General features: G+C 32.8%; 1 protein-coding gene across 1 annotated transcript in view; it reads right to left on the bottom strand.

Annotated features, from left to right (window-relative positions):
- Positions 1-13,876, bottom strand: part of LRRIQ1 (leucine rich repeats and IQ motif containing 1) — a 189,406-nt gene that overhangs the window by 23,712 nt on the left and 151,818 nt on the right. The window lies entirely within an intron of this gene.

The raw sequence follows: 13,876 nt of genomic DNA, 5'->3' as shown, positions 1-13,876 counted from the left end.
TCATTAAAAAAAAAAATAGAACACTATTTTTCCAAAATATCTTACTTCTCTTAGGGTAACCACTATGATGAAGTTTATAACCTTGACATTCTTGATTTCCTTTATAATCACCTATGTATTAAATATTATAGAATAGCTTTGTTTGCTTTAGAATCCTTAAGGAATTTTTAAGAACTGATTTAAGTCCAGTATATGTTAAAGTTTTGTGAATATCCTGTGTGTGCTTGAGGATAATGTACATCCTCCAGCTGTTGTGTCTTCTATATATGTCTTTTATGCAAATGTTATTAAATTGGTTTATCAACCCATGTCCTTACTGAGTTTTTGAGTACTTGTTCTATAAATTACTAAGAAAGATACCTTAAAATTCCCCCAATATAGTTTGGAATTTTAAACCCTCTTGGTACTTCTTTCATTTTTGCCTTATATTATTATTTTTTAATTAATAACAATTCATTTTAGAGCAGCTTTAAGATTAAAACAAAATTAGGAGGAAGGTATAGAAATTTTTTCATATACTCCCTGCCCCTACTCAACCAGAGCCTCCCCCATTATTAACATATTTCCCTTCCCCACCCAGTGATACATTTGCTATGATCTGCAAACTTACATTGAGACATCATAATTACTGAAAGTCCACAGTTTGCATTATGATTTATTTTTGGTACCATGGATTTTATGAGTTTGCACAAATGTATAATGACATGTATCCATCATTATGGTATCATACTGCTCTGAAAATGCTCTGCTCTCTGTCTCTTCATCCCGTCTCCCCTGCCCCGTCCCCTAGCGATACTGTCCTTTTTAATTGTCTCCATAGTTTTGCCTTTTTAAGAATGTTACATTGTTAGAGTCATGCAGTATGTAGTCTTTTCAGATGGGCTTATTTCACTTAGTATTATGCATGTATGTCTTCCCCATGTCTGACTTGATAGCTCGTCTGGTTTTAGTGTTGAATAATATTCCATTATCTGGATGTACTGCAGTTTATCCATTCATCTACTGAAGGGCATCTTGGCTATTTCCAAAATTTTTTCAATTATGAACAAAGCTGCTATAAACATCTGCGTGCAGGTTTTTTGTGTGGATGTAACTTTCCAATTCATATAGGTAAATAACATAGAGTGTAACTACTGGATGGTAAGAGTATGTATAGTTTTAAAAGAAAACTCAAAACTGTCTTCCAAAGTGCTATGCCATTTTGCATCTCCACCAGCAAGGAAGAGAGCTCTGTTGCTCTCCATCCTCACCAACACTTGGTATTGTCAGTGCTCTTGATTTAGGCCTTTCTCATGGGTGTGCAGTGGTATCTCACTATAATGTGCATTTCCTTGATTAAATAAAATGTGGCGATTTTTTTCATAGGTTTATTTGTCATCTGTGTATCTTCTTTGGTGAAATGCCTGCTAATGTCTTTGGCCCGTTTTTAAAAATCAATGTGCTTTCTTCTTGTGGATAATTTAAGAGTTCTTTGTATGTCTTGGGTAGCAGTTCTTTATCAGATACATGTTTTGCAGATATTTTTCTCTAAGTTTGTGGCTTGTCTTTTCATTCTCTTAACATTGTTTTTAACAAAACAGGAATTTTTTTTATTTTATTAAAACCTAACTTATAAATTATTTCATGCATTGTGCTTCTGGTATTATACTTAAAAAGTCAAAGCCATACACAGGTTATCTAGGTTTTTCCCAATATTATCTAAGAATTTTAGAGTTTTGCATTTTACATTTAGTTCTGTGATCTGATTTGAGTTAATTTTTGTGAATGGTATAAGGCCTAGATTCAGTGATTTTTAAAATGTGGACATCCCCTTATTCTACCAACCATCTGTTGAAAAGACTACCTTTACTCAGTTGTATTACCTTTGCTTCTTTGTCAGAGATCAGTTGACCATATTTGTGTGAGTCTATTTCTGGGCTGTCCGTTCTGTTCCATTAATCTCTTCTCTATTCTTTTGCCAACATCACACTGTTTTGGTTACTGTAGCTTTATAGTAAGTGTTGAAGTTGAGTAGTGTCGATTCTTTGTAGTGTTTTAAAAATGTAGAAAAATTTGTTATCTGCTAACTGGGTTATTTAATGATTTATATATAGTGTAAGTACTGATATATTTGAAAAAATTATATACATATATATCACCTTGTTTTGTGCTTTCTATTTGCCTGAATACACTATGTTCTTTTTCATTACTTCTTGGTTTCATTTTGAATTGAGTACTTCTTTTCTTGCTATTGTTTTCTTTCTACTAGTATGGAAATAATATTGTTTGCATATATTCATTTTAGTTTTTGCCCTGGAAATCATAACATATGTAGTTAACATAATTAAAATTAACCAATCATTTTGTCATCCCAGAAAATATAATATTATAATATAAAATAATATGAGTAAATATTAATATATCTATATTTTCATTGTGAAATTAAATATCACAAGACATTACATTGCTATTCATATGTTATATTTTACCAACATTATTTCTTATTTTTGAATTTTTTTTCACCCTTCTTTAAACCAGGGATCTTTCATGTGGGATTTTCTTGTGAATAGGACTGTCCATTTAAATAAATTTCCTTAATATGCATCTGTTAGTAGTAAACTCAGTTTTTGTTATAAAAGTGTTTTGTTTTTTTTGTCCTTATTCTGGTGAATTCCAGTTTGGCTATAACTTATATTTATACAACTACCCAATCATTGAAAAGACATTAGCTGTCAAACATTTTTTCTCATTAGTTTAATATTTTTTTTCTATTGTGTGCAATTTTATTCTGATGCATCTAGATGTAGATTTCTTTTAAAATTTATACTGCGTATGATTCACTCAACTTCTTGACTTTATGGATAAATATATTTCATCTAGTTCAGGAAATTTTTCACTCATTATCTTATTGGATATTTCTGTTGCCTCATTTTATCTTAGCTATCTTCTTGGAACTCCAACTACACATAACTTAAACCTTCTATAACTTTTTCTATATATTTTCATGTCTTAAATTTTCTATCTCTTTGCTTCTCTGCACTGAATTCTAGATAATATTTATAACATAATATCAACTTCATGATTTCTTCTGCTTTGACTGATCTTCAGGTAAAACCATATTATAGCTTTTAATTTCAATTACTTAATTCCTAAAATTTATATTCTGTTTTCTCAGATCTGTTCTCCCCTACAGATATTTTCAAGATAGACTTTATTCCTTAAAATAAGCATTCTTATCTTATAATCAGTAACTAATAACAATTAATATAAATTATTTGTATATTTTTTTCTGATATCTATTATTTCTACTAGACTGACTCATGGTATCTTATTTTATTATAAATTAAAATGTATTTTTCAATTCAGCCACATACGTAGAGTTGATTCTATCAAATTGGGGTAGTATCTCATATAATAGAGGTAATATGCAAATCGACTGTCACTCCAACACACAATATGGCCACACCCATGTTGTCAAAGATGGCTGCCCCCATGTGGCCACAAGATGGCCTGCAGATGAGGGCAGTTGTGGGCAATCAGACCAGCTGGGGAGGGCATTTGGGGGTGACCAGGCCAGCAGGGGAGGGCACTTAGGGGAAATCGGGCTGGCAGGGGAACAGTTAGACGTCAATCAGGCTGGCAGGGGAGTGGTTAGGAGGTGATCAGGATGGCAGGCAGGTGAGCAGTTGGGAGCCAGCAGTCCTGGATTGTGCGAGGGATGTCCGACTGCCCATTAAACGGGCAGTTGGACATCCCTCACATCCCTCAAGGGATCCCAGATTGGAGAGGGTGCAAGCTGGGCTGAGGGACACTCCCCCCGCCCCCCGTGCACGAATTCCGTACACTGGGCCACTAGTATTACAATAAGTTTATATTTTAAGATTGCTTTTTAAATTATATTCTGAATTTATTCTGGTCTCAGCAGAAGAATATATCCATCAATCTTTATTTTCTCAAATATAAGTTTGTATTATTTGTTAGCCCTACAATTTTTAAAGATTTTTCTGTCAAAATTTATTCATCTATCCCAATATCACAAAAATCATTTAGCCTCTCTTTGTCCAAAAGTATTTCTGCAGTTTAACTTTTACTAATTTTTTCCGTTTTGTTTTTATTCTATGTACTCATTACAAGAACCTTTCCTAAAGCCTCGGGAATCATATACAACTGAGGGCTTCTCAATCTATGTAGAATAAACAGTAACCAAAGTTGGCTTTCAATTTATTTCACCATGTTGGAAACATATATTATCAAAATATTGTCTATCACATTAAAAATATGTTTTTATTGATTTTTAGAGATAGAGGATGGGAGAGGGAGAGAGAGAGAGAAACATTGATAGGCTGTCTCCTACACACCCCCTACTGGGAATTGAGCCAGCAACCTGGGCATGTGCCCTGATGGGGAATTAAACCAGCCATCCCTTGGTGCAGAGGAGGAGGCTCAACCAACTGAGCCACACCATCAAGGGATGCTTATCATTTTTAATAGCTTGGTTGTAGAGAGAGAACTGATATAAGAATCAGAAAAATGCTTACTATCACTTTAAATCTTAGTTTCATGTATTGTAAAATGAGAACATGTCTTGCCAATCTGTGAGACAAACTCACAAAATCATTTGAGGACCTGGGGAAGGAATCCTATAAATTAAAAAAATATATAATTTTCTGATTTATGGTATCTACTGACCTTAGAAATGGCAATTTTGATTTTTGACCCAAAGTCTTTGTGATTTCAAAACTTTGGCCCTCTCTGCCATAAAAGATTATTTGATGTTTCCTGGGATATGGTTGGCTTGTGTTAATTCCCATTAATATCTGTTTTAAAATCACACCTACAGCCAGGCATATATAACATTATTACAGTCCTAAAAATTATGTTAGTGTTCCTCAAAACTACTAGATAGTTTATAAGCAATAATTACACATGCATGATTCCTAATAGCATTCCACAAATCAACCAAAATATGGGAAAAAATATACACAAGTTTAAAGAACAGTTTGTAAAGCAAGATGATTCATTATATAATTGCATATACCTATTATTGGTAACTCATTTATTTATTAAGTTGTGAAATGAATGTTCTTCTATGTCGAAAAATTTGTAGGCTTGAGATTTGATCCCACTTTCAGGTAGAAAGTTTGCCTAGCATTCTTCAAAACTCCTACAGGGGAAAGGGGCTTTAATATTCACAGCACAGTAAGAGCATGAACATGAGCATATTTGTATTGCTTTAGATACCGAGCTCATGAAAGGTTTTTGTCCCAAGCTTAGGGAGCTCGAATATTTTATAATTAACCTGCCTTTTGTACTGATGAGAGAGTATTTTCTTTATTATATTGGACAGCAAGCAAATCTGCCCTCTGCTTCAGAAGAGTCACTAGTTCTATCTTCTTAGGCTGTTTGCTTTATATTTTAAAAGATATCTGGAATGGAAGGGTAGTTAGTGCCACCCTCCCAGGATGCTCAAAAATGCAAGGAAATTGTCTCACCACACAATCCCCAAGTCAATCTTGAATGTGAAACTCATGATCTACCTTTCCTTTCCTTCTATTAGAATTCAGGCTAAAGTAACTCTGTAGATATCGTTACTTTAACTAAAATGTTATGTCCCATTTAGTGTCAGTGATATGAAGTGTTCAATTTGTAAAAAGAATTCTCTTTATAAAGGTGTTTTTTTTTCCCTAACTTGAAAAGCATAGTAATAAAAAAACGAAGTCAAAGCACTTACATTTTAAGTTTAAAAGATACAAAAAAAGAAGTCAGTAAGTTCCATCTTTAGGTCAAAATATGCTGTTTTATAATTCTATTGTAGCACAGAAACAAATGGAGATAAAAGTTATTTTTAGTCTTTCAGTGAGCATAGGTAAGAAATATGCTTAAATAGACTTAAGTATATGTGTTATGCAAATGTGTATAAAAAGCTATTCTTGAGAAAGTATTAACCATAGGAAAAGTACAGAGTTAGAGAACACTGGAGTTTCTGAGCAAATCATACATAATTTCCTATGGCTACAATGCTTATTGTGCTTATTCATTCCCACAATTTAACAACTATATAGTAGAATTTTACAAATTCCTCTGTGACCGAATGTGGAAAATTTTGTTCAAAATTCTTTCTTATTTTCCAAAAGTTATTCACAAGAAAAAGTAAAGTCTGTGTTCTTTATTACACCTGGTATATTAAGAACCTTTAAAAAAAGTCATTCATTTCCATATTCAGAAATACAACATTAAGGGAAATTTTGTGGGAAAATATGGTTTCCTCCTGCAGTGGAAACACTGTGGCATTTGGAATCAGCCAGATGTAGGTTCAAACTCATACTCCTCTTACACAAGCTTCAAACCTTGGTTGCATTCTTCAGTAATATGGGGATAATTACTTTTTCTTTTACAGGAATGCTGTGAAGACTCAATGATATATAAAGTCTCTCAAGATTATTCTGGTTGCTCAACAAATAGCATTTTATTTTCTTTCCTCCTGAGGCAGCCTCCTCAAGATAGTAAGAATATTAGGTATCAATTCCTCAGGAAAGAAATTTATTAGAGCTCCTTATCATATTGTTTAATTACTAGTCTAAGGATAGGGGGTTTGTCTTAATGTATTTATACTAGCTATACCCAGAGATAAATTTAGAAATGAAAATTAATTTCTTTCATAGTAAAAAGAAAACACATAACTAATCTTTTTTTTTTTTTCAAATGAGAAAACTGAGATTCAGGTGAGTTAAGGATTTACCCAGGATGCAACAGCTAGCTAGTGACAAAACAGAAACCCTCTAAATCTTAAACTTGTGCCTTTTACCATATTGCCAATACTAAGGCAAACCTGTGAGTTTAGAACTGTTTGAGACCACAGCTGAGTGCTTTCTTTTCATGTCCATAGGGGTTAAAAGTGCCACTAATATATTCTTTTGAGTTATAGAGGCAGAAGACAGAAAATTTTCTTAAGTCTCTAAAAAAAAAAAAAGCCAGTACTTTAGGTCATATGAGTCCTGAGGAAATTTCAGGTCTATAATGTTTGGTAACAACCTAAAATAGTGTGCTGTCTTTGGTATTTAATAGCTAATTGTATAGATAATGCATACTAACAGTAGACCAGCTCACAATTTTTTTCTTCAATTAATCTAACTTCATGTTTAATCCATCTATTGAGTTTATAATATTAACTACAAATCATTTTTATGATTTTATTAATCATATTTAATTTCTAGAACTGCTATCCAGTTTTTTCAAAGCTTCCTAATTTTGCTAGTTTCTTATATTTTACTAGCTTCATTATATTTTAAAATACATATTGATGTATGAAAATATATAATACATTATGTAGTTCATCAAGTTAAAGACATTTTTATTCTGTAGCTGATAAATCTACTACATTCATGATTCAATGAACTGATTCTCTAGTTTTTTCTATTTGTTCTCACTCTAGTGCCTTTTACCTCAAATGTTTAGTAATATTGTGACTGTTTTAGTTTATATAAACTTATATATATATATATATATATATGAATTTTTAGAGTTGTGACTTTAAACTATCCAACTCAGAAAGACTTTGACTGCCTCTGCCAGGTACTAGAAGACACATTCCCACTTACTCTGGAGAGATCACTCCTAAGCCATTACTTGCTACACCTAGCTGTATAATATTTGTGTTTATTTCCTTTTATAATTTTCAGCATTTATTTTTAATAAAAATTATGTTTAAGGTGCAGAACCTGATGATTTGATATACATATATGTAGAGAAATGATTACTACTGACAAGTTAGTTGACATATAATACCCTCACATAGTTCTTTTGTGTGTGCTTGTGTGTGTCTGAGATAAGGGCACCTGAAATCTACTCTCAGTAAATGATCAATATTCGGTACAGTATTAGCTATAGTCATCATGCTGTACATTATGTCTCAAGACTTATTCATGCTTATATTCACTTTTTATTGTTTCTGACTTTTGAGGAATTCTCTACCTTTGTTGGTAAGAAAGAGAGAACAGTTTTTAGAATAGTGAAGTTATTTTGTATGATACAATAATGATGGATATATGTCATTATGCATTTTTCCAAACCCATGAAAATAAGTGTGTGGCTAAAGTGAACTCTAATGTAAACTAAGGACTTTGGGTGATGAAGTGTCAGTGTAAATCCACTGATGATAAGAAATGCACCTCTCTGGTGAAGGCTGTTTATAGCGGGGAGCCTGTGTGTGTATGAGTTGTATGAGGTATATGGGAATTCTACTTTCTGTTCAGTTTTGCAATGAACCTAAACTGCTTAAAATGATAAAGTCTATTTTAAATACTTTTTTAACCTCAGTATCTTAGGTGAGCTGTACATGAATACTTAGTTCACAACATTGCCTGGAACAGCAATCTCTTTAACAATTACTGTGGAAGCAGAAGCTCAACATGCCAAGGCCAATAGATACATTTCAGTGAAGAACATGTGGCTGAGATGGCTGGTGGGGATATTTGGAGATAGAGATAAGCTTCTAGCAGCTGTAACAGTTGCCGTTTTCTAGTGAGAACTTATATGCCAATGGGTCTATGCACTTCAGTACATTCCCTCACAAGGACTTTGAGGTGCACAATAATATTGCCATTTTAAATATAAGAATGCTTATGCTCAGAGAGGTTACATATAATGTTGCAAAGGAAGTGGTACAGCCAAGACTTTAAAATTAGTCTGCAGCTCCCATCAGAATATTTCTTAAATATATTATCATAATATTTTTATATCTTTCCACCAGAGAAAGAACATCCAAATCCCAATTTAGTCTACCCTCATATGTAGAATTTGGGACTCAAGAATTACTTTTGTATTTTCTATCAAAAACAGTTTTTTATTTAGTCACTACATACATATTTTTGCTACTGATCATGTATTTTTTTGAGATACTTTCATGCTTTTTAATAGCTTTATATCAAAACCTATATAATTTTATTTTGCTTTTCAAGATTTAATACTTCAGTTACTTCCTATTTCATGTTTACTTGCCTTCTATATTTCCCTACCTTTACTTAAACTGTCTCTTTTCCCTTCTACATTTTTCTCAGTGTCCATATTATGGCAAGAATACATACAACATCATTGACAACAGTGAAAGAAGTTTAGGTACAGTCTATAAAGGCACTTGTTGAAGGGGTCACTCATTCCATTCAGAGTAACGTCAGGGCTGTCAGGACAGTGCTGCTATTCAATGCGCACCCTCTCGATGGAATCTAGCCATTTTCTTTGTCTTCGCTCCATCTGTAGGCCCCAAGTTAGCCACGCTTGGGTATGAGCTACTTCACTCCCATATCACATACCCTGGCATTACCCAGCTGAGGGAATGTCTGAATTGCCTGTTTATCTTCTAGTGGGACTTTGCTTATTTTAACTTGGTCTTTCAATTGCACAAATTTGGTGCCTGTGCTTGCTTGGATTTTAGATTCTTCACCTTGTTTTGTCACTATTACTTCAGGCATCGGTTTAGAATGAGGTTTGCATAACAGGGCAGGTAACATTGCCTTGCTGGGCCTTATTTCTTCATCTATAAAATTTGGGGATCACAATTCCTATGCCTTACTCTCTGAGTTGAATCATCTTAAAAGACTGATGTGATATAGGAGTGATACTAAAATTTTTACAGCTTTATGGCATGGTACTGACCAATCAGAAAGGATCCTGGCTTTGAACTGGAGCAGAGTTCTGAAGGGCCCCTACTCTATAGGACAGTTATCCTTTAGTTACTGAATATCATAGCCTTGGGAGGAGATTTCCATGGGAAGAATAAAGCAGCCACAGTGCATGGGGTGGCTGGAGTGGGGAGAGGCTCATGCTTGGACATGCCAGTCTTATATAAGGTCTATTTAAATGCTCTCCAAATTTTAGAACACTATATTATTTCCTAGTATCTATGATGTTTTGATCTTGATGTCACTGGAAAATTACAAGTAGAGATTTTTCATGTGTGTCAACTGCCACCTGGCTGACAGCAACTTGTAAGTTTCCATCTATTATGAGATGCTACCTGAGTGCGGAGAGATGAACATGTAAAAAAATGCATATCTTGAAATAAATTAAATACTAAATAATTTAATAATATTTTATGAGCAAACTGTATTCCACAATGTAAAATGTAAATATCCATAACAGTCAATCTTGGATCATTAAATTAGCTTATCCCAAACAAGATTTATGCTACATAATTTTTTATGGTTGCTCTGCTATAAACTTGATATATTATATGTGAATTGCTTAAATTTTTTGAGTGCTTACTATTCTAGCAGCTGAGGATCTAGCTGTGAACCAACAGAGTCCTGAACTTCAGCAGCATACACAATAAAGACGTTTTAACTGTAGGTATGAAGCATGTACTTCTGCATGAAATAAGCACTAAGGAAATGTCCGTCAGCCCTATGTTCAATAGGAGTGAATAGGAAGGGAATTACTCTTGCTAAAGTCTAATCAGGTGCACTGCTCTCAGGATGTGCTTTGTGAAGTCTTTGGAGGCTTTGCATGTGCATCTCCCTGGCTGCTCTGTGAAGAAGCCAGGAGATCAGACCCACTTCCCACACCAGAGCAGATGTACTCTTAGCTGTTTTACACACAATATTGAATTTGGGGTAATATTTCATTCAAAGAAAGGTTTTCTTGCTAACATATAAAGTTGGAAAATCGTTCATCTGGTGGACAAACCATAATCTCAGCATGAAAATGTTTAAATTAAATTTCCAACTCTACCGCCCATTTATAATTTGACTTCAAATAACCAAACCATGTCTAAACACATGACTGACAAACAAATGATTCCGAATGATTCTGATCCTAGCTTTCAGTTAAACTGTGAAGAAAGCTATGCAAATTATACTATTTGGGCTGCTGTGCATGGAACAGCCTTCATCCCATCAAGTGATTATAAAATCCTGGTCCTATCCTGTATCCATTATGTTTTCCCCTCCTTTGGGAGGCATTTGAAAATAGAAAATCACCATAATAACAACGATTACAATATGTGCTGGGAGTTGTGACATACCCTTCCTATTGCATACATTTTTTATTTAATTCTCATAAACTCTGGGTGATGCTCCCTATTTTTAAGGTGAGAAAATGGAGGTTCAAAGAATTAAGTAGTTAGCCCTGGTGACAGTGGCGAAGCTATGATTTAAAGCAGTGGTCTTCCTGCTTTAATCCTTACCCTCATCACACTATGCCATGCTTACCTCTCTACATCGACTGTCTACCTTAGACAGGGACAGATGGGGGAGGAAGAGGTGGTGGAAAGCAGTGTATTCTTTGAGGCAGGCAAAGGTATGTAGGTAAATAAATGTTGCATACATAAAGTTTAAAAATGCACTGAAATAATAAACCTGCTTGAGAAATAAATGAAGATTTGTTTTAAAGACTAATAAATCACAGATTTCTCACTTGAAAAACTAAAATTTTGCATATTTCACTACATGCAAAATGCTACTATTAAAAAGCACTCAGACAGATGTATACACACAAAATAACAGTTTTAGACCATGGAAGGAAAGACTGCATGTGTAACTGAGACTGAGGGGGCTGACAAATCTATACAGGCAGACCAACTTTCCTGGCTAAGAACCAGGAGTTACGCTTGTTACATAGAACTCTCAAGGGTACCAAGCAATCAGAGGTCACAATCGAGGCAACAGAAGCAATGTCACCATATCAGAGAATGGGCCAATTCAGATCTGGTCCCTGACAGTCACTGAGGTCAAGGCTTGCGGCAAATAATTGTATTAAACAGGAATAGTCCCTGCACACTTTTGGAATTGTCATCTGAACAAACAAGTCCAGGTCATCTGTAGGTTAAATCTGAGTTTTGTTTTTTTGTGGTTTTTTTTTGGTATTACAGCTTACTTTCTAGTCTTAATCCTTACAGTTTTTACATTTATAACTGTATTTTTCTTTTAAGCAGGTAAATGCTCAATAATTTTTTTTTCTGAACCTTAACAACAAGCCTTCATTTAAATTCATGCATTTGTCATTCATTCCATTTTATTATTTGTTCTCAAATGCAATTTTTAAATTTGGACTACAGTGATAGTACAATTTAATGTATAAAGTGTACTGTGCTTAAAATAATATGAAAAATAGTCTTGTATTCAAATTAAATGATTATAAATTTTGTCAATTAATTACTATTTATATCACTGTATATACCTTATATGATAGCAATTAAATTCAGAACAGTAATTTTAGATACAAGATGCAAAAATTGCAATTAGTAATTAAAATGAAACAAAAGCTTTATTTATAAATAAGTAGCTTAAATATCCATTTAAATAAAATAGGGAAAAGAAAATATATATGTAATAGAGTTGCATTCAGTTTTATATGAGATACATGATATACAATATTGATAAGTTCATATTTTCCTCAGAGCAATTTGGAATTTATGAATTATCACCTCCACTTTTTAAGAAACCTCAGATCACATTTGAAAAATTATTTTTAATCCATGTTTTTAATATAATGGTAAATATTTAAAACATCTTTAGTTATGCTACTATTTTAGTATTGCTTAATTTAAATAAAAATCCTTGAGAGGTTATTCTTACTATAAATGTTACTTCTTTACATGCTTTCCACAATCATGTTTAAAAACTGTGCATTCTAGGGCTCTTTTTATTCACATAAATTCCAGGCAGTAAGAAAATCAAGGATTTGATGCTTGGTTTTAATTTACATTTATTTATATTTCACTCTTAAAAAATTCTCATAGTTAATATTTAAATTATACATAACCACACAACACACATACAGGTCCATGACAGTTCCAAATGAAAAACAAAATAAACCAAATTGTAAAACTGGAAACAGTTCATTATCCAACTGTATAAGAGTGAAACTCTTTTTCCATGGCTGTATAATTATTACATCATCAATAGAAGAGTGTGGTCCTTATGAGTAAGATGACACATCACATTCTAAAATACAATCAACATAATCCTTACCTCACTTTAATCAAACTTATAGTTTTTAGTTGTTTATTTTATAATTCTTTAGGATGTGTGCGATCAAATCTGAGAATTTATACTGTTCGATAAATTATATGATCCTTGTGGAAGTATAAATCTCAGTTTTGTTTAAACAGCTCAGACTGTGTCAATTTCAGAGACTCTTCTCAGTATTTACTTTTTAAAAAATAATATTTTAAGTTTAGTGCTAATATGTTTTTAATTAATAAGTTTATTAATTGTACAAGAAGAGAAAGCAGCAAACATGTTCAATATTAAAATTGTTATTTTAAGGAAACAATTTTTACCTCATTAAAATAATAACTATTTCAAAACATTATATTTCATATCCAAATTATGAGGAAACCAAAAAAATAAAAATAATCTATAAGTCAATTACATTTTCAGATCAGCAAAATACACTGTGAGAGTGTTCCTTCCCTTAATCCAATTGCCAAAGGTGTTTTAGCAGCTCAAATAGGTGGTTAGACACATTCCTATCATACTTTCTGAAATGTATAGATGGTTTTTGTTTTTATGGTTATTCTTTCATAACTTTAGCCTTTCTATAGCTATAAATGTTAATGAAGACAAGACTACACTCACATACACACCTATTCACATAGTATGTGCATTTATAATTGAAGTTAATTTTTAAAATCACTGTTTTCAAACTATTCTGGTGAGTTATTGAAATAGTATTATTTGTGGTTTATTTATTTAATTATTTAGTTTATGATCTGAATTACCTTAAAAGAAAATAAATGAGAAACTTAACTGCAAGTTAATCTTTTAGAGGCACCTGGTCATCATCCATCCTAATGGGCAATAAAATCAATTATTTGGGCAGTGATAAAAATGATGAACAAATAGAAGGGAATACATTTCATTTTGATCCTTTCATATTTAACATACACAATTCCACTTTA

Source organism: Myotis lucifugus, unplaced genomic scaffold (assembly GCF_000147115.1).
Source record: "Myotis lucifugus unplaced genomic scaffold, Myoluc2.0 scaffold_9, whole genome shotgun sequence".
Classification (NCBI taxonomy): domain Eukaryota; kingdom Metazoa; phylum Chordata; class Mammalia; order Chiroptera; family Vespertilionidae; genus Myotis; species Myotis lucifugus.
Note: the sequence above shows the minus strand (reverse complement) of the source record. Positions and strands in the feature narration are given on the sequence as shown.